This window comes from Rhinoderma darwinii, chromosome 7 (genome assembly GCF_050947455.1).
Source record: "Rhinoderma darwinii isolate aRhiDar2 chromosome 7, aRhiDar2.hap1, whole genome shotgun sequence".
Classification (NCBI taxonomy): domain Eukaryota; kingdom Metazoa; phylum Chordata; class Amphibia; order Anura; family Rhinodermatidae; genus Rhinoderma; species Rhinoderma darwinii.
Window position 1 is genome coordinate 101,585,798 of NC_134693.1, and position 20,823 is coordinate 101,606,620.

At 42.4% G+C, this 20,823-nt stretch overlaps 1 long non-coding RNA gene across 1 annotated transcript; it reads right to left on the minus strand.

The window, feature by feature from the left end:
* Positions 1 to 433: 433 nt before the first annotated feature.
* On the minus strand, positions 434 to 5,774 carry LOC142657293 (uncharacterized). The gene is made up of 2 exons (XR_012849882.1): positions 5,686 to 5,774; positions 434 to 1,775 (listed from the first exon to the last, which is right to left on the minus strand). It is a non-coding gene; the product is annotated as an uncharacterized LOC142657293 (long non-coding RNA).
* Between the last annotated feature and the right edge of the window lie 15,049 nt (positions 5,775 to 20,823).

Consider the following 20,823-nt stretch of genomic DNA (forward strand, 5'->3'; position numbering starts at 1 on the left):
GCGGCGCATGCGCCGTTCCCACACAGATGGCGTACACCATAGTGGATGGAACGGGCCCCGTTCGCATTCACTATGGGACTGTAGCTGCCGTATTCCATGTCTGTATGTGTCGTTAATCGACACATACAGAAATGGAAAAAAAAATGGCAGCCCCCATAGTGAAGAAAAAGTTAAAAAATAAAAAAAAGTAAAACACAAACACACAAATAAATCTAAAAGTTTTTAATAAAACACTAAAATCAAACTGATGTAAAAAAAATTTTTTGGGTGACACTGGTCCTTTAATAAACACAGAAATTACATCATATACAACCTGGACACAGTAATCCAATAGAAAAACAAAAATGTTATTTCCCATCAAGGTAACTAAAAGCTTTGATACAAAATTATATGTACTATAGATATACATTTTGATTACTGTCCACCACCAGAGTTAATTTTGGCTCCTGCCAGACATTTTAATGTGATGAAGGGAGAGGCAAGCAGGAGAAGGCAATAATTTCTATATCAATATGTTAAGAAAATGCTGAAACACCAGTGGGCGGTGGTTTTATAAATGATAATGTACAGAATATAGTTTTAACATTTTAAAACTCCCCCAAAGCAAAAAGCCCTCCTCATGGTCAGTGGTCCCAAACTTGTGGCTCTCCAGCTGCTCTAAAGCTTGTAGTTTTGCAATAGTCGGAGAGCCACAGATTAGGGGACAACTTCTGTAGGTCATTCATCATAGAGCGTGGTAGAAGCAAAGAAATGTCATGGAGCTTATGTACCAAATGACGGTACAATTTGGTCATAGGTGCATAATGTGGAGTAAATCCAACAAAATTAATTATTTTTCAATTGACTGCAAGAAAAGTGAAATGATTCCCTTCTAGATTATTTGGTAAAATAAGGCAAATAACATATAAAATTATTTTCCAACTATTTGAAAGCTGCATTTATTATGCAATCGTTTCAGCTTCCTCCGCTTGTTTTGCCTATAAGCCATCAGCTATATCTTTTTTTTGTTTATTTTTTAAAATTTGTAACCACTTCTAATAGAAGAAAAGTGATTCATAATAGGTCAGTGAGTGGATGTTTCTGTTACAACCCATTTCAGGAAATACTGCTTTAAATAAAACTAAGGAAAATAAGGAATGAGAATTAAAATGGCCCCCTTTAAAGGTCTTATTTAAGAAGTGCTGTTAATGCCATCATGGGAAAACCTTTACACCAATAAACAATAAAATCTTAACAATGTGCAACCAGCAGCATGAATGAGACATCAACTTTTAGGTTTGACTGTCAAAATATGGGTCATAGAGATGACAAATACTGGTGGCTACAATGTAGAAACCATATCCCGGCTCTACCACTTAAGCCGTTCTCGCCACCTACCTTCCTGCATCTTAACCCTATATCTTTGCAGTTATGTTGAAATGTAATATTACAAACACTATTCCTCAACATTCCCAATATAGTGATTCATATATGTATACTGCTGCTTCTCCTTACACCCTATTGGCCATTGGCCTGTTGGGTTGTGCAATTCTTATATTTACTTTTTCCACTGAACACTCCTACGAAAATAATTGTGACAAAAATAGTACAAAATAAAAAACATGAAACCAGCGGGTGCCATAATTAGCTCATATGAGAAATCCTTGTACCAAGTAAGAAATGCAACATTTGTCTATTTATTTGAAGATGCAGTAATATCACATGTCCACCCAGGGTACAAATTATCAGTGTTGATCGTATTTATGGTGTTTCTTCAAAAGCCTTGTTATCTGCACCTGCAACAAGAATATAAATTTCACGTGATGTTAACAGATATTTTTTTTTTAATTGAAACGAGTCTATTCCTCAATTAGGCATTATTCTTTAGACTAATTCCTCCCCCCCCACCGTATGTTCTCTAATCTTTGGAAGGAGTAAATAGTCCATGTATTGGAATTCAAGTTTGCCATACACACAGTGGCGGATCATCATTAGGGCAGTTCGGGCGGCCGCCCGGGGCCCAAGGCTCCCAGGGGGCCCATGGCCGCCTGAACCCCCTCATGCCCCGGTGCCAGGACCGTCATAAGGCGAGGTGAGCTTCTGTCCTACTTAGCAGCCGTGGTCTGTGCTGAAACTCCCCCTCCAGCCCCCCTTCCCTGCTCTACACATCTCTCCTCTTGCTGCTAGCAGTCGGGACATGGGGGAGGGGAAACTGTCTGTGGGCTCTGTGTCGGGCTGTGAGCAGGAGAAACGCTGTGTGAAGACTCCCACCACATCAACCTGCTGAACACCCTTCACAAATATCCTACATAAAAGGTAAGTGCATGTGTGCTTACAATGTGTACTTTATATGTGTATAATGTGCATATTCATGTGTGTCTGTGATGTGTGTGAGTGTATTTATGTATGTATGTATATAGTGGGTGTGTGTGTGCGTGTGTGTGTGTATATATATATATATATATATATATTTCAGTAGCAATTCCGCAGAAACTAGCAGAAATTCCGCTGCAGAATAAAAGCACCATTTCCTGCATTTTTGCTGCAGAAAATGGTGCGTATTTTGCTGCATTTTTCTCAATGTTGCAGCAATTCTGTCTACTTTCCGCAGCAGGAATTGACATGCTGCAGTACGAGAAATACGCACCGCAGGAGAAAATGTCTGGTTGGAAATTTTTCGCAGCATCTGGATGAGATTTGGTAAATCTCACTCACTTTGCCACTACTATATTCTGCGTATTTTCCGGCCGGAAAATACGCAGCAATTTCGTTAAGTGTGGACAAGCCCTAATACAGTAGCAGCAGAGTAGATTAGATGTGAACAATTCTCATCCACACGCTGCGTAAATGATAAGTGGGGAGAAAAAGCCCAGAAATTGACCTGCGGTGCGTTTTTTTTTATTCTTCAGCATGTCAATTGTATTTGTGTAAACGCTGCTCATTTGTTTTATTTTTTCCATTTAATTCAATGGGGAGGTAAAACCCGCAAAAAATAACAGATGTTATGTAAAAACGCAATTTTGAAAAAATAAAAATCTTATACTTGTCCAGAATTCTGTTTCTTGGTCCGGGCTGGCCTCCTGGGATGACGTTTCACCCCATGTGACCGCTGCAGCCAATCAGTCTGCAGCAGTCATAAAATGTCATCCCAGGGCTGCACTGTGGCGACGCTGTGTAGCACTATATACAAGGGGGAGGAGCGCTGTGTGGCACTATATATAAGGAAGTTAGCGCTGTGTGGCACTATATACACAGGGGAGTGCTTTGTGGCTCTATCTATAGGGGGCTGTGTGATGCTATCTATAGGGGGATTTGTGACGCTCTCTACAGGGGGTTGTGTGTGTGGCGCTGTCTACATGGGGGTTTGGCGCTATCTACAGGGGCACTGTGTATGTGGTGCTTTACTTTAGTGTGTGACACAATTATATTTAGGGGTCAGTGCATGGTGATATTATATTTAAGGGCTGCAGAAATGGGTCATGGCCAGGAGAAGTCGTCATGAGCTCTGGACCGAATGGAGAAGAAAAGAGGAGAAAAAAACTACTAGCATCTGTGACATAGTCACCTGTGAGTCACTGGATTTGTAGAGAATCTGTCCGCTCTCCTGACATGTTTATTATAGGAAATCCTTGTATTCCACATAACGTCTTTGTGCAGTACAGGAATGATAGAAAAATTGGTGTTACCTTGGCAGGAGGATGTGTCCCTGCACAGTGTGATACTGTCAGTATGTAGGAACACAGCCCTGTGAAAGGGGAATTGTAACACCCATCTGTTAATGCTTGTGCAAAAAGGTAGTATTAGCAATAGTTACGGCGCGGCAGGGTGGCGGTGGAGAAGGGGGGCCCAAGTTTAGGTAACAGCCCAGGACCCATGGTCTTCTTAATCCGCCACTGCATACACAACTACCTCCACTTTTCATTTTCAACTTGGTAAAAGTTAATAGATATGAGTCAACCCATAAGTAATGGCCTACTGGTATAGCCCTTATGAAACAGCAGATAATACCTAAATTACATATCGGATAATGAACCCCCAAGTGTAAATGATAAAAATATTAGCGGCCACCAAGGAGTTCATTGACCATTCAAAAGCATAGAGACAGAGTGCATTTTAAAAGGTCACAAACCTTCTTGGTGACACACAATTTTCTCTCTAATTTAGTGTAGGCAGTATATTACTCTTTATACAACAATTCAGCTGCTGCAGAACCTCTTTTTGAAGAGTAAAGGGGAGATTCTTTTCCATCATTTATTGACTGAATTGAAATGCCCTCAATCTTTTTATAAAGTAGGTCTGAAGCAGCTGAAGTGTGCATTATAATGTACTGCGGCAGCTGAGGCGTGTATTATAATGTAGTGCGGCAGCTGAGGTGTGCATTATAATGTACTGCGGCAGCTGAGGTGTGCATTATAATGTACTGCGGCAGCTGAGGTGTGTATTATAATGTACTGCGGCAGCTGAGGTGTGTATTATAATGTACTGCGACAGCTGAGGTGTATTATAGTGTACTGCGGAGGCTGAGGTGCGCATTATAGTGTACTGCGGCAGCTGAGGTGCGCATTATAGTGTACTGCGGCAGCTGAGGTGCGCATTATAGTGTACTGCGGCAGCTGAGGTGCGCATTATAGTGTACTGCGGCAGCTGAGGTGCGCATTATAGTGTACTGCGGCAGCTGAGGCGCGTATTATAATGTACTGCGGAAGCTGAGGCGCCTATTATAATGTAGTGCGGCGGCTGAGGCGCGTATTATAATGTAGTGCGGCGGCTGAGGCGCGTATTATAATGTAGTGCGGCAGCTGAGGCGTGTATTATAATGAAGTGCGGCAGCTGAGGCGTGTATTATAATGTAGTGCGGCAGCTGAGGCGTGTATTATAATGTAGTGCGGCAGCTGAGGCGTGTATTATAATGTAGTGCGGCAGCTGAGGAGTGTATTATAATGTAGTGCGGCAGCTGAGGCGTGTATTATAATGTAGGGCGGCAGCTGAGGCGTGTATTATAATGTAGTGCGGCAGCTGAGGCGTGTATTATAATGTACTGCGGCAGCTGAGGCGTGTATTATAGTGTACTGCGGCAGCCGAGGCGTGTATTATAGTGTACTGCGGCAGCCGAGGCGTGTATTATGGTGTACTGCGGCAGCCGAGGCGTGTATTATAGTGTACTGCGGCAGCCGAGGCGTGTATTATAGTGTACTGCGGCAGCCGAGGCGTGTATTATAGTGTACTGCGGCAGCCGAGGCGTGTATTATAGTGTACTGCGGCAGCCGAGGCGTGTATTATAGTGTACTGCGGCAGCCGAGGCGTGTATTATAGTGTACTGCGGCAGCCGAGGCGTGTATTATAGTGTACTGCGGCAGCCGAGGCGTGTATTATAGTGTACTGCGGCAGCCGAGGCGTGTATTATAATGTACTGCGGCAGCCGAGGCGTGTATTATCGTGTAATGCGGCAGCTGAGGTGTGTATTATAGTGTACTGCGGCAGCTGAGGTGTGTATTATAGTGTACTGCGGCAGCTGAGGTGTGTATTATAATGTAGTGCGGCAGCTGAGGCGTGTATTATAATGTACTGCTGCAGCTGGGAAACAGAACTATTCAATGCAGAGACCAACCCAATAATAACAATTTAATTATCTGCGGCCATGCATACTGACTAAAGCTTACTTACCACCTTATTTAGTCGGGTAACTGGAATAGCCAATAGCCTCACCTGGATATTGTGGTGGACAGTGTCCAGCATACATTGATTGGTTTGCCACAGGCATGTATCCTACGACAGGTGTGGAATACGGCATTTGTACCATGGGCCGATGGCGAACGACATTAGCGACTGTCACACTGCTAGTGACATGTGCTGGAGAAAGACAAGAGAGTCAACTTATACTGTGCAATTGTAAAAATTCCATTTTCTTAACATGATTCAAAGTGACCAATTACAGAAATGTAAGTAATATTAGTTTTCATTATGTATTGGGTTATCCATCGGGATATTCACAATATGCATTACCTTGCATCAAATAAATTTACCTTTGGTGAATATATACGCTTCTATATGGGAACTACAAAAATAGCTATGGTCAAATATATTTTTGTTATAGGAATCCCTTCATTCATCCACATCTATTACAAGGGCTGACACAGGCAGTAAAGCCCCTCCATTTTGGAACAGCACGTGGACCCCTGCAAGTGAATGAAATGTATACACATACATTGCTAACAATAATGGGCAAGTCCCCAGTAAAAAAGCAACAATAGTACACAGGGGCATAACTAGTAAAGAATGGGGCCCCATAGCAAACTTTTGACTGGGCCCCCCTCCCCCGCAACCATCATACCCCCCTTGTAAATGAGTAACACAGCCCCCATTTGTAAATAGTGCCACACAGTCCTGCCACATAGTGCCACACTGCCCCCCTTGTAGATAGTGCCACACAGCCCCTCCTTGTACATAGTGCCGGGCAGCCTCCCCTTGTACACAGTGCCACAAGGCCCGGGAGCCCCCCGTGTAGATAACGCCACCCAAAACAAATAAAACAACTTATACTCACCTAGCCCCATTTACTAGACGAATGGAGCTGTTCCACTGCCTCCTCAGTAGCTTGAGACTGGATCCTTGCATATGCCGGCGTGATCCAGTGACATCAGTGTGCCAGCCTGCGCAAGGACCCTGTCCCAGCAACTTATAGGTTGCAGGCCTAACATGGCCTGTAGTCTAGTAAACGGTGTTCACCGGTGTTCAATTCTAGTCTAGCAGAGAGTGTTCAATTGTGTCTGCATCCTAAGGACAGAGAAACAATTAAACGTGGCAGTCGTCTGGGGCCCCCGATGCCCGGTGATAGCAATGCCACCAGGAAGTAGTCAGGCTGGATGGCACGGGCCCCCACATGCCGCGGGCCCTATAGCACCCATTATGGCTGCTACAGCATTAGTTACACCACGGATAGTACACAAAAAGCATATAAATTTAGCACAGCAAACGCTGATGCTGCTGTAGAATCAACTGTAGCCTCTGGTGCCGATGTGTCCTCGCTCGTCCGACACGATGCAGGACCTGTGTGTGACGTCACAGCGTGATCTGGCAGAAGCTGGGCGTTCTGAAGAGAAGTGGATGATACTTCTCATCAGAACGCCCAGCTAGTAAAAGTATTAAAAACGCCCCGATGTACGCACATAATACACGCCCACTTGGACTTTTACTTTTAAACACACCCACTTGGACTTTTGCAAGCCTCATTTGCATAACTACAAAAATGGTCATAACTTGGCCAAAAATGCTCGTTTTTTAAAAATATAAACGTTACTGTGATCTACATTGCAGCGCCTATCTGCTGCAATAGCAGATAGGGGTTGCAAAATCTGGTGACAGAGCCTCTTTAAGTCTGGACTGAGCTCGCGAGTGCACCCTGGTGGTCACTGTGGAATGCGCATGTGCAGACATCTCTGGAGAGAAGGGCGTCGACTGGATGGAAGGAGTTCGTGGTCAGCGACCATGGACGTTACATATATTATACACCAAGAATGTTGGCAGTGATGTTTTTGTAATTTAGACCTTTTGCTAACAGAAATGTAGGTGCTCTAATTGTTCAGCTAGCCAGAAGAATGATTTTGTTTTCACCTTCCCATATTCAAAGCAATATCTTGATTTTGCTATAGTTGTTTTTTGGCGTCATTTGGCATATACGTAAGTAAACATTTCACTTATTTAAAATTTTAATATGGGTTAAATGCATAAAAAAAAGCAATTGCACTATTTTTATTTACTAAATTTATCGATCACCGTGAATAATGTTTTCACTGTATTGTATGTGTCATTATGGTTACAAGGATACCAGATGTGTCTATTTTATGTACTGTTTTGTGATGTTTATTTAATAAAGTCTATTTAAAAAAATTGATTTATTGTAATTTTAGTTACAAGGTTCGGATAGCACTAGGTAATGGTGTGGGTGCATGAGTAGGGGCCCAACCCGATCCAGTAGAGAAAAGAAGTACTATGCACACCAATATGGAATTATTTATCCAAGCAAATAATTTATTTATTTGTAGCCAGTGACAGTGCGACGTTTCGGTCAAAACCTTGACCTTCCTCAGGAACTTTAGTCAATGCTGGTCCTGCGTGGCTGGCGCTGTAAGATTGGCGGGTAACCGCTGTGTGAGGCACTGCCTACAAATAAATAAATTATTTGCTTGGATAAATAATTCCATATTGGTGTGCATAGTACTTCTTTTTTCTATTTATTGTAATTGTTTTTACGGCGCTATTTGTAATTTTACCGAAAAAATGTAACTTTCAATTTTCATCTTCTAGCTATAATATAATGGAATCTAAAGATAACATTTATATACCAGTACATTATGCCTATGAAGAAGAATATTGAAGTTTTTAGGCAGAGAAATCTTCTCATAGACAACTGTGAAGCCTGTGTGTAGCCTCATTGTAAGGCTCAGTTCACACATTCGGTAAATACTGCAGATTTTTTAGTTGTGGCAAATGCGCAGCATAATACAGCACCAGCAAAGTGGATGAGATTTCCACACGCTGCATAAATGCTTAGAAATTGACATGCAGTGCGGTTTTTTAGTCTGCAGCATGTCAATTGTATTTGTGTAATCGCTGCTTATCTGTTGCGGGTTTTCCCCATTGAATTCAATCGGAAGGTAAAACCTCCAACAAATAGCACATGCTGTGTTTTTTTTCCGGCAAAATCGCAGCAATTCCGCTGAAAACAATGCGTCTCAGAAAAAAAAATCTTATACTTACCCAGAAGTCTGTGTTTCTTTGTCCAGGCCGGCCTCCTGGGATGACGTTTCACCACATGCGACTGCAATCATAGGCTGCATAGGTCACATGGGATAAAACGTCATCTCAGGGCTGCAGAGCGTCATGACATCAGGACGTTGGTGGGACGCGTCGCCAGGGTAATTACGCTTTTTTTTCTGTCCGGTTTTCCGCAACGGACATTTCAGCCGAAAAACTGCACCACAGTTTGGTGCGGTTTTTGGACCGTAATTCCCTGCGGAGCACAGGGCGGATACGCTGTGTGCTTTTAAGCAGCGTATACCGCCCTGTGTGAAAATACCCTTAGTGCAGTTGCACATAACCGAGTGCCCCGATAGTTTTCATGGCCCATTCATTTTAGCGGGTGAATCGGTTCCGTGAAAACTGACCCAATTCTCCGATCCGTGGAAAGATAGGACATGTTCTATCTTTCTATGGATCACTGATGGGACCCGACCGGCGCACACTGTCATGTGTATGAGGCATAAGTGTTTCTGCCTCCCATACAGTAGGTCCTGAGTTCTAGAGACCCGCTGAAGGAAAAGGCTGAACACTGTGTCGGAGATGCAGTGTCCTGTGTAGTTTCTACTAGTAACCTCCTAGCAAGATGCCATCGTTTTATGAGATTGGAAAATTGGAAAACCCATTTAAACCCATATATTGTCATATACCTGGGTTACATCTTATGTCCATTTGGTACTTCATAGTGAATCATTTTATAATGTCATTTTCATATTTGTTACACATTATACACAGGTGCAGTTGTAGACCAAAGAAGCAAAATATCACATTAGTGGCTAGATTTTTTATTGCATTTATTTTTGATAAAAGAAAAAGACAAAAGTTCATTCTTTGTCTTTGGGACGACTATCTCTTGATGTTTTCTATCTATAGACGTTGTCACTTATTCTTGATGGTGCAAATCTATTGACAGAAGAGTCGATTGTAGAAATCTGGAAATAGAGATGGGATTGTTTTTGAGTAATATTACGCCCATAAAGCTGATAACCATATAGGATTTTTACTTAGGTACGTTTTTTCGCAATGTTTGAATGTGGCCCAACTAGAATATGTGACTAGATCATTGAAAGTACAGAACATGTTTAGTATATGTCTTCAGAAACCAGGGCAGACTGGCCGCCCATAGTACCAGAGGATGCTCCTGAGGGCCCAGGGTGTGACACAATAATGGTTCACAAAGGTCCAGCAGAAGACAATTCCATTTGGAGCTACTCACTTGCCACTACACTCTATTTCTCATGGGTTGGTTCAGAAATAGCCTTTTAGACCTTATTGATAATGAAGTCCTGTGTATAAAATGATAACAACAAAATTTACAGTGTAATTAAAAGTGGACGTGCACATAGATGTAGGGGGCCCCTCACAATTATCTTCTCTGGTGAGCACAAGTAACGAACACAAGTCCAACACTATATATAAATATACACACATGCCAACATGCCATGTCAAGGTATCTGTTATGCCCGCGGTCGCTGACTGTCGGCAGCCGCAACCACAGGACTGTATCTTCATGTCGGTATCTCCCTCCTCAGAGACACACACGACTGCAGTGCTCTCCTGTGTCTTGTGGGGTGTGCGCACGCTCACTCCCGGCCTTAAAGGGCCAGTGTGCACAGCTGTCTAAAGTTTCCCAATCAACCCAGTAACATCCTGGACTTTAAAAAGGGCTCTGCCCTTACTCTCCTTGCCTGAGCGTTGTTTGTATTCCTGTGTTCATCTATGCAAATGGTCCCTTAGTTGTATCCTGCTCCCAGTGTTCTTGTATCCTGCTTCCTATATGCTGTTGCTGTGTTTGTTCCTGAGCATAAGCCTATTGTGGGAGTCGTGTGTGCCTCACCTGCCACGTCTGTTGTCATCTGCCACGTCAGGTGTCATCTGCTACACCAAGCATCATCTGTGCCTGCTTCACCACGTGTCTGCTACTCCGAGTACCTGCCTGATCTTCTACCCAGGTACCCATATCCGAGCGACTGTTGTTGACTGTTGTTTGGCCAGCTGCTTCTCGGCTACGGTGGAGCAGCCTAGTGGGTCCACATACCCCCCAGCAGTGGCAGTATCTCTGCATAGAGGGCAAAAATATGACGCAACTTTATTTATATTGCCTAAGCCAGTAAACATTGGGTGGCATTTAAATAGATGTACTCTCTATACATGACTCAATTCCTGCCTAGCCGCATGAGCCCATCTGATGATCAGTACCCAACCTAGATTTGAAGAGCTTTACCAGTTGAGGTTTGTGTCAGAGCACATAGAGAATTTCTAACATATTATTAAATATTTAATCTGTTTTATGTTATCTATAAGTCATATCCGTATGAGCTCCTTGGCTAGGCAAAGAGGTCCCAAATGTAGTATAGATGAGCAGATAACAAGATAACCAGACCATCAGATATGATGAGAGATCTGCACAAACATGGCCAATCTTAAGCTTCCTATACATAATAAATGCTCTTCTCCACCTCCAGATCCCAAAAATAAAGGTGCATACTATGGCTATTTCTATGGGGAACAGAGGTTTAAGCAGCTGCTGGGCACATCCTATACCATTCATCTCTGGGAAGGATAAAAGAAGATGGAAAAATCCATCACAGCAATCAATGTTTTTCCTGAGAATGAATGTCCGGCAATGTATGCTGACAAAACTATGTGTGGCCAAATGTAGTAAGGCTAGAGAGAGCTCCACGAGAACATTTGGTTGCCTATGAGTCACGGTAGAATCACAGAATTATCGTGACTTGCATGCAACCTATATGTAAACCTACGGGGGAAAAGCAACATTGTTAGAATTTTTATAATCGGTCCAAGATGCCTGCATTTTTGTACATAATAGATAGGTCATGATTTCATGATCATGATGTCATGATTTTACAGAAATTTGCAAGTAGCCAAATGTTACCATAAAGCTTTAACTTTAATTCTAACAATACATACCGATCTTGATGATGTTAATTATAATCTTCTTGGTGGTAATGATGTTGTTGTGTATGATTATTTTGATGATGATGGTATTGTTCGTCTTGTAGATGGCGTTAGGCTGGGGATACGCTGTGATCTGGGCCGCGACACAGGTCTTTAGGACAAAGATCGCTGTGTGCTCCTGTGTGCATCGCATGTAATTAAAGTAAATGTGGCCGCATTGCCACCCGCGGGTTGCCACTACCGTGAAACGGCTGGCAAAAGTACTCCAAACCTGCTGAATTTTTTGCAAATGTCAGGTCACGGTCGCAGGTCGCAATGCTGCCACATTCACTCTAGATATGTGTGATGTACGTAGGGGCACACAGTGATCTTTGGTTGGGCATCCTGTGTTACGGCCATAGTCACCTTGTAGCCCTAGCCTTTTTAGAAACCACGATGTTATAGTGGCGCATTTCTTCCCTTCTTTCAGCCTGCCACTGACTCGACCCAGATCTCAACTTCATTTTCATGGATGTTGTAGGGAATCTCTGTTAGACAGAGGAATAGAAGATGCTGAATGTAGTTCTAATGGAACAATTCTAAAGGAGACATACAACACAATATATATATATATATATATATATATATATATATATATATATATATATATATATATCTCTACACTATGTGGAAAGAAAGAATTCTTTAAATACACCCCAAAAAAGTTAGAAAACTTTTGGGTGCAAATTTCCTAAGACTGGCGTTTCATATGCCAGTTTTAGCTTTGGTAAGCCACGCCCCCTATTCCCGAAAGTGGTGAGGGCAGTGTAAAAACCCCAAAACTTTTATGCTCTTGTGTGACTTTTCTACGCTAGAGAAAGACTGATAAAACAGTTGACAGCTAAGATGTCATGTCGCAGTAGGATGCCACGCCTAGTAATCACATTCGTGTTGTTACCTGGGTCATCCATTCTCCGAGCCATGAACAGCTTCTTCCTAAAAAAAAAAAACAGCAAAAGACAGAGAAAATCATTAAAGTCACAATCTTGTACAGAATTAAAGATAGAAGCGGAGGACAACGCAGACAAGGAGTGTGATGACAACCCCATGCCACACACACTATTACGGCACATGAACATCATATATCCCCCACTCGTGACCCCCCTCTGTTAGCCGTAGTGTTGGGAGTTGATGGAAAAAGCAGGCCTTGATCTCAAGGACTCGCCCAACCATGTATTACACGGTCTCTCATATATTTCAGTGACCGTAATTCTGAATAATTTATTAAAATCTAACATTCCTGTCACATGTAACCCTGTCCTGTCAGGGTCTGTCACATGTAACGCTGGTTGTTCTTTATCGACTCAATTAAAATCGGTCTTTTACAAAAATAACACAAAATTAAAAATGGCGGCCAAATTCTTCACCAATAACTGTCAGGATCTGCAGGTTCATGGAGATTCCAGCAGATTTTTGCTGAAAGAAGTGAAGCCTGAGGCAGCGACAGAGAAATAAGCTGTGGTCAACCATCTTTCTATCGCCATGCCATAACACAATTCTTATACTTCCGTCATACTATGTTGTATTTGAGTTCCTAGAAGAGCACACACTGATACTTGGGGCCAGTGATAATGACTTAGAAGTAACCATGATGTCACTGGACAGGAGGACACAAAGCAGTACTTTATATGAACCCATATAAATTTTGTCTTACCCCTGGTACAGGGACATTGGGACATTGCACAACAGAGATACCATAAAGATAAGTATGCACCTACTTTCAGAATGATAAAAAAAAAAAATATAATAATTATAATGCAAGCAGTGTTGGTAACTTACCAGATATAACACAGAAGCCAAGCAATAATAATATAAGCCATTATTGCCAAAAGAACGATCGCCAAAATCTTATAGTCACCTGTTTAAGAAATAGATTAGATTTAGAATGGACACTGCTATAAAATCCCTACAGGAATCAAAGACCAAAGAAGTTGTACTCTTAATAGGAGTAAAAGTAACTATTTTATTGAGACCAGTGTAAGAAAGAAAGAAATCGGATAAAAGACATTTTCACAATAATCCTAATAATTATAAATACATAAATGATGGAACATAATTTGTCAATAATATAAATGACTTCTGTGCAGTGTTTCAGCTAGTATTCTCAGTTATATCAGTAAGATGGGAAACTGCAGCTTTATTATTTCTATGAATACCCCTAAAATGACTAAATTATGGGAGGACCCCTTAAGGAGGACGCCTATTCCCCCCTCTCTTCTGAATACCGTTACATAAAATAACAACCCTAAATAAGGTGATTTATACATTGCCCCCATGTGTCTTCAGGCTCATGGAATCCCATGAGAACAAGCAATGTGACATCATCCCTCACATCGTATACATGGTATTGTATGATTGGTAGATGTGGTTGTATAATACTATTATTGGGGCTAATTTCTTTTTAAATACTATAATCAAATACATATATAAATTATTTATGGGGTAAATTTAGGGTGAGGGTTAGGATTTTGTCATATCTTATGGGGATGTTTTCGTATACAAGTTAAAAGTGGAAGACCCAGTTCATCTATGTGCACTAGTAATGGCATAAAGTGTAATGCACATATAATGGCAGACATAGGGCTAACATAATATGTTATAGTGCGTGTATATATATATATATATATATATATATATATATACACACTATCTACTGAATTTTATAGTTTTCATTTACATAAAATAATGCCCAGAAAATGGCAGCCATAGCACCAACATAATACCAGGGAGAGTGCCCATATAATATCAGTCATAAAGGACAGAACATTGACCAACTCCATGCCCTCTGATATAACATTATCCAGAATTAACATGAAATCTGCCAATCAGCAGCCCCTTCCATGCAACTTCCCCCGCTTGAGACATGTCACAATGGGTTAGAACATGGAGGCTCCGCTGTGTGGCATGCGCTGTCTTTACTGACCACTCCTAGCATACAGCTACAGAAAGTAACAAGGGGGATTTGGATCCCAATCTAACGGGCCCCAAGCATCTGCCAACCCTGCCATATTGGTAGGTATGACACTGAAGAAGAAGACATAAAAACGGGAAGCAAATAATCTTGTGGCACAAACCTGACATCTTCACTCGCCTTCACTAAACCCTCAAAGAGGTCAAACAGGTAATCTCCATTTACATTCCCCTTGGCACCATTGTGACATCATTTAGGTGCATGCCTATTATGATGAGGTCTATGATGTAATAATGGCATACAGCAGCAGGTTATATAACTTATATGTTCATTATTCATGGGTAAATATTACGTCTGGTGTAATTTATACGACTGACAAATAATAAATAATATTCTCACTGCATTTTCTTTTGAATCTGCGTTACATATTCAGTAATATCAGTTTATCTTGGTTATCGTTACTCACATAGACTATAATATAGAGAGCCCACACGTGCAGCCAACTCTCTGGTTATCTCCTACCCTCCTAGAACATGGGACCCCTGTCCCGGTGACCAGGAAATCCCACCAATCAAAAAATGCTATTGGTGCAAATACAATTTAAATGTAATATTTTTACTAAATTCTTCCAGTTCCCTCTACTAAGGAGAAACCCAATTCCCCTATTACATTTCTAAAAAGGGGTTGGTACATTGTTTGGCCCTGACTGTACACTATATATATGTATATATATATATATATATATATATATATATATACATATATATATATTTATTTATTCATGTTTTCTTTTTACATTTTGTACTCTTGGTAACCAAAAGCTAAAATAGAACGATCAGGCCATTTTGCACGTCAATGTTCAAGGATTATTTTTTTATTTTTCGAGGTCACATTCCAAGAGTCGTAATTTTTTTTTAATTCCGTCTACATACCTGTATAAGGGCTTTCTTTTTGCGGGACGAGTTGTATTTTGTAATTGCAGCATTTTTAGATACTTATAATATATTGATTAACTTTTATTAACTTTATATAATTGGAAATAAGCAGCTATTCCAGCATTGATTTTCACGTTATAAATTTACGCCGTTCACTTTGCAGCGTAAATAACATGTTACCTTTATTCTTTGGGTCGGCACGATTAAGGGGATACCAAATATGTAGAGGTTTTGTATATTTTCCTACGTTTGCACAATAAAAACCCTTTTAGAAAAAAATTACTTATTTTTGCATTGCCGCATTCCAAGAGCCGTAACTGTTTATTTTTTCGTCAATGAGGTCGTATGTGGGCTTGATTATTGCGGGCCAAGTTGTAGTTTTCATTAGTACTATTTTGGGGTACATAGGACTAATAGATTAACTTTTATTAAATTTTTTATGGGGGGAATGGGAGAAAAGAGAGAATTTTGCCGTTGTTTTTTGTGGGTTTTTTGGAAGACGTTCATCCGGCGGTTTAGTTCATTTTATTGTTCAAGTCGTTACAATCGCGGGGATACCTTATATGTATATGTGTTATTTGTTTTGACACTTTTACTAAATAAAACCACTTTTTGTTTTATTTTATTTTGACTGTAATTTTTATTTTATTTTTTTCCCAAACTTTACTTAACTGCTTTACATTTTTTTTTTTTAGTCCCACCAGGGGACTTCACTATGCGATCTGCTGATCGCATATATAATGCTTTGGTATACTTAGGCTGGGTTCACACGACCTATTTTCAGGCGTAAACGAGGCGTATTATGCCTCGTTTTACGCCTGAACATAGGGCTACAATACATCGGCAAACATCTGCCCATTCATTTGAATGGGTTTGCCGACGTACTGTGCAGACGACCTGTAATTTACGCGTCGTTGTTTGACAGCTGTCAAACGACGACACGTAAATTGACTGCCTTGGTAAAGAAGTGCAGGGCACTTCTTTGCAACGTAATTTGAGCCGTTCTTCATTGAACTCAATGAAGAGCAGCTCAAGATTTACGAGCGTCTCAGACGCCTTGTATATTACGAGGAGGAGCATTTACGTGTGAAACGAGGCAGCTGTTTTCTCTTGAAAACAGTCTGTCTTTTCACACGTAAATGCCTGCTATCGTGTGCACATACCCTTAGTATACCAAAGCATTATTGCCTGTCAGTGTAAAACTGATAGGCAATCTATTAGGCCATGCCATGCCTGACGGAGCCCTGCGATTTCTTTGCGGGGGCGCCGATGGGGTGACAAAGGGAGCTCCCTTCCTCTGTCAAACACATTAGATATCGCTTTCGCTATTGACAGTGGCATTTAATGGGTTAAACTGCCGGAATCGGAGGGTGCTTCGATTCCAGCAGTTGCGTCAGGAGCCAGGCTGTGTATAACTCACAGAAGAAAGACGTATGAAATGCATTCATGATGGCCCTAGGATGAGCAGTCATGATATTCTAGACTTGATGTTTAGCACCAATCCAAAGTCTGATTTTTACTTTTACCGGCTTTAATAATAATGATTCTTGGAAAATCACATTGGCAGATGGATATATCTTCGAATATTTGGGATTGGCGGGGATTCTAGAGAATGGACCCCCACTGACCATAATTTTATGGAATATTCTAGCGATATGCCATGACATTAGAAGATGGGAGTACCATTTTACCACTGCAGCAATGTTGAGTGGTTTATAGAAAAGAAAATGTTACCAAAATCTCTTTTTCTTTTTACTTTTCTAGGACATTTTCTAACATCCACCCTGTTAGGGCAACATTAACAGGCCGACAAGTTCACATAAACAAAATAGAAGATACAGGATTTGTTTTGGTACAATCTTAAAACCCCATCTACGATCAAAAATAGATACATAAGAGCAAAGGAGAAAAAGGTTGTTAAAACCGTGGCATAACAATTGCGGTCAGAGGGGGGTGGGTCGACCTGGAATGGGCGAGCCCCACTTAAAACCGGATCCTCGTATTTAACGAAGCGTTAGGACAGTGTATGCTGCGTCTCATATAATTTACTAATGCTGCCCGGCCGGATATGGTAGTGGGCCTTGTGTACCAGGCCATGAAGGCTTGAGGAGCGAGTAGTGGGGAGTACATTTTTTTAATATTTTTATGTTGGTTCTGGGGTCCATGCTTAAGGTGGACGAGGCTATTCAAAAGTGTGGCGTGTGGCGCAGCACAATGTAGTTACACCCCTGAGTGTAAATATTATTCTAGTTCTATATGTAACCCATTTATTCATTTTACACTTACCTTTGCAGTCTTCTCTTCTCTTCAGCAGGGGGGCATCAAGCTCACAAGTGCTTATCACACACTGAGGCTGAGCCGCTCCCTCTGCCCTATCCAGACTCCGCAGTTGGCGTCGCTGGGATTGCTCTTCATCGCTTTGGACCTTTAGAAATAATAAAAATTTATTTAAGTGAAAGAAAAAATAAATATATATACATTTTGTAAAGAGCTTCGTCATTAGTTCTACAGAGTTTTAAACTTTAGGGTTAACGCTTATGACGTTGAGCGTGACGTCAACATGTGCTAGATTGCAGGATAAGACCGCTCAGCATGTAAATACACCCCAGCTAGACGCACATTGGAGCTGCTGCTTAACTGGTTAAAAAGCAACCATTCTGTAATGTCGGGGTAGGGAGACAGACAAGTGAGCCCCAATCTACCCGCCACTCAGTCCCTGCCTACTTGCAACGGCCCGTCCTAGGCGACGGCATACAACTGGGCGACGGTCCCTACGCTCAATATATGCACGACAGACAAACAGACAAGGGTACACAGAAGCTAAGGGAAAAGGGGCAGTTGTCCATGGCAACACCGTGAGCAACAGGAGTAGTGAACGAGCCGAGTCAAAAAAGGAGTGTACGAGGTACCAAATGCAGAGCAGGAGCGAAGTCAGTAAAGCCAGGGTCAAAATGAAGCAAGGTCAATAATAATAGCAGGAGCAGCAGAGCCAGGAAAACAGGAAAATCACAGGCAAAGGACAAGCAACAACTGAATGTATAAATAGACCAAGGGCGGGAGCTAGAACCGTCTGGCCAGGCCGCGATAGGCTCTCCCTCTCCTCAGCGTCCCAGCCTGTGTGGTGGCAGATGGAGTCACTCTATCAGACCTAGGAGCAGGTGCAGACTGATTAACCACGGGCGTCAACACAGAAGCTGTGTCTGGCAGATCCTTTACAGTACCCCCCTTTTGAGGGGCCACTGGACCCTTTCTAGGTGGACCTGGCTTATTGGGGAACCGAAGATGGAACCTCCTGAGCAATACCCCAGCGTGAACATCCCGGGCGGGTACCCAAGCAGCGTTTCAGGAGGGAAGCATGAAACACGTTGTGTATTCGAAAAGACGGGGGTAACTCCAGTCAGAAGGAGACAGGGTTAAGGACCTCAATTACCTTGTACGGCCCTATATACCGGGGAGCAAATTTTTTGGACGGGACTTTAAGGCGCAAATTTTTTGAAGACAGCCACACCAGATCCCCGACCACAAACAAGGGGTCTCCTATCAGCCTGAGTCTTTTGTATGCTCTGGGACGCCTCTAGGTTCTTCTGAACCTGGGCCCAGACTGTGCACAGTTCCCGATGAACGACATCTACCTCGGGATTGTTGGAACCACCATGTGAAACGGAGTTGAACCGTGGATTAAACCCAAAATTACAGAAAATGGGGGAGACCCCTGACGAGTTACTGACCCGGTTATTAAGGGAAAATTCAGCGAGGGGAATGAAGGAGACCCAATGATATTGACAGTCAGAGATAAAACACCTTAAATATTGTTCTAGAGACTGATTAGTTTGGCCATTAGTTTCAGGATGGAAGGCCGAGGAGAAGGACAGATCAATCTCCAACTTTTTACAGAAAGCTCTCCAAAACAATGAAACAAATTGTACCCCTCTGTCAGAAACAATATTGACAGGAACCCCATGGAGACGCAGGATGTGTTTGACAAACAAGGTAGCTAACGTCTTCGCATTGGGTAGTTTCTTGAGGGGCACAAAGTGGCACATCTTACTGAAGCAGTCTACTACAACCCACACCAACGACTTACCTTGGGATGGAGGCAGATCGGTGATGAAATCCATGGAGATATGGGTCCAAGGTCTCTGGGGAATGGGCAAAGAACATAGTAAGCCTGCTGGACGGGACCTGGGAGTCTTGGACCTAGCCCAAATTTCACAAGCGGCGACGTAGGCCTTAACGTCTTTAGGCAACCCAGGCCACCAATAGTTTCTGGCAATGAGGTGCTTGGTACCCAGGATGCCAGGATGGCCAGATAATGCAGAGTCATGATGTTCCCTGAGTACCCTTAGCCGGAATTGCAAGGGAACAAACAGCTTGTTCTCAGGAAGGTTCCCGGGAGCTGAACCTTGATCAGCTGCAATTTCGGAGACTAAGTCCGAATCAACAGAGGAAATGATTATACATGGGGGCAAAACACAAGCAGGATCTTCCTCCGAAGGAGGGCTGGCCATGAAGCTGCGCGACAGTGCATCAGCTTTAATATTTTTAGACCCAGCCCTATAGGTGACCAAAAAGTTGAATCTAGTAAAAAACAACGCCCATCGAGCTTGCCTTGGGTTTAGCCTCTGGGCAGATTCTAGGAAAACCAGATTATTGTGGTCGGTAAGGACCGTTACCTGGTGCCAAGCCCCCTCCAAGAAGTGGCGCCACTCTTCAAATGCTCATTTAATGGCTAAGAGTTTGCGGTTGCCAATGTCATAGTTACTCTCAGTGGGCGAGAACTTCCTGGAGAAGTAGGCACAGGGACGGAGATGGGTGAGGGACCTGGTACCCTGGGACAAGACAGCACCCACTCCCACCTCTGAGGCGTCAACCTCCATGATGAATGGCTCCATTTGGTTAGGCTGAATCAGCACTGGGGCCGAGATAAAGCACTTCTTAAGGACCTCAAAAGCCTGAACCGCCTCCGGGGGCCAGTGGAGGAGATCAGCACCCTTGCGAGTAAGGTCCGTAAGAGGCTTAGCGATGACCGAGAAGTTAGCAATAAATCTCCTGTAATAATTAGCAAACCCCAGGAAGCACTGTAACGCCTTCAGGGAGGAAGGTTGGACCCATTCAGCCACAGCCTGAACCTTGGCAGGGTCCATGCGGAATTCATTAGGAGTGAGGATTTTACCCAAAAATGATATCTCCTGCACCCCAAACACACATTTTTCGGTTTTAGCAAAGAGTTTGTTTTCCCGAAGG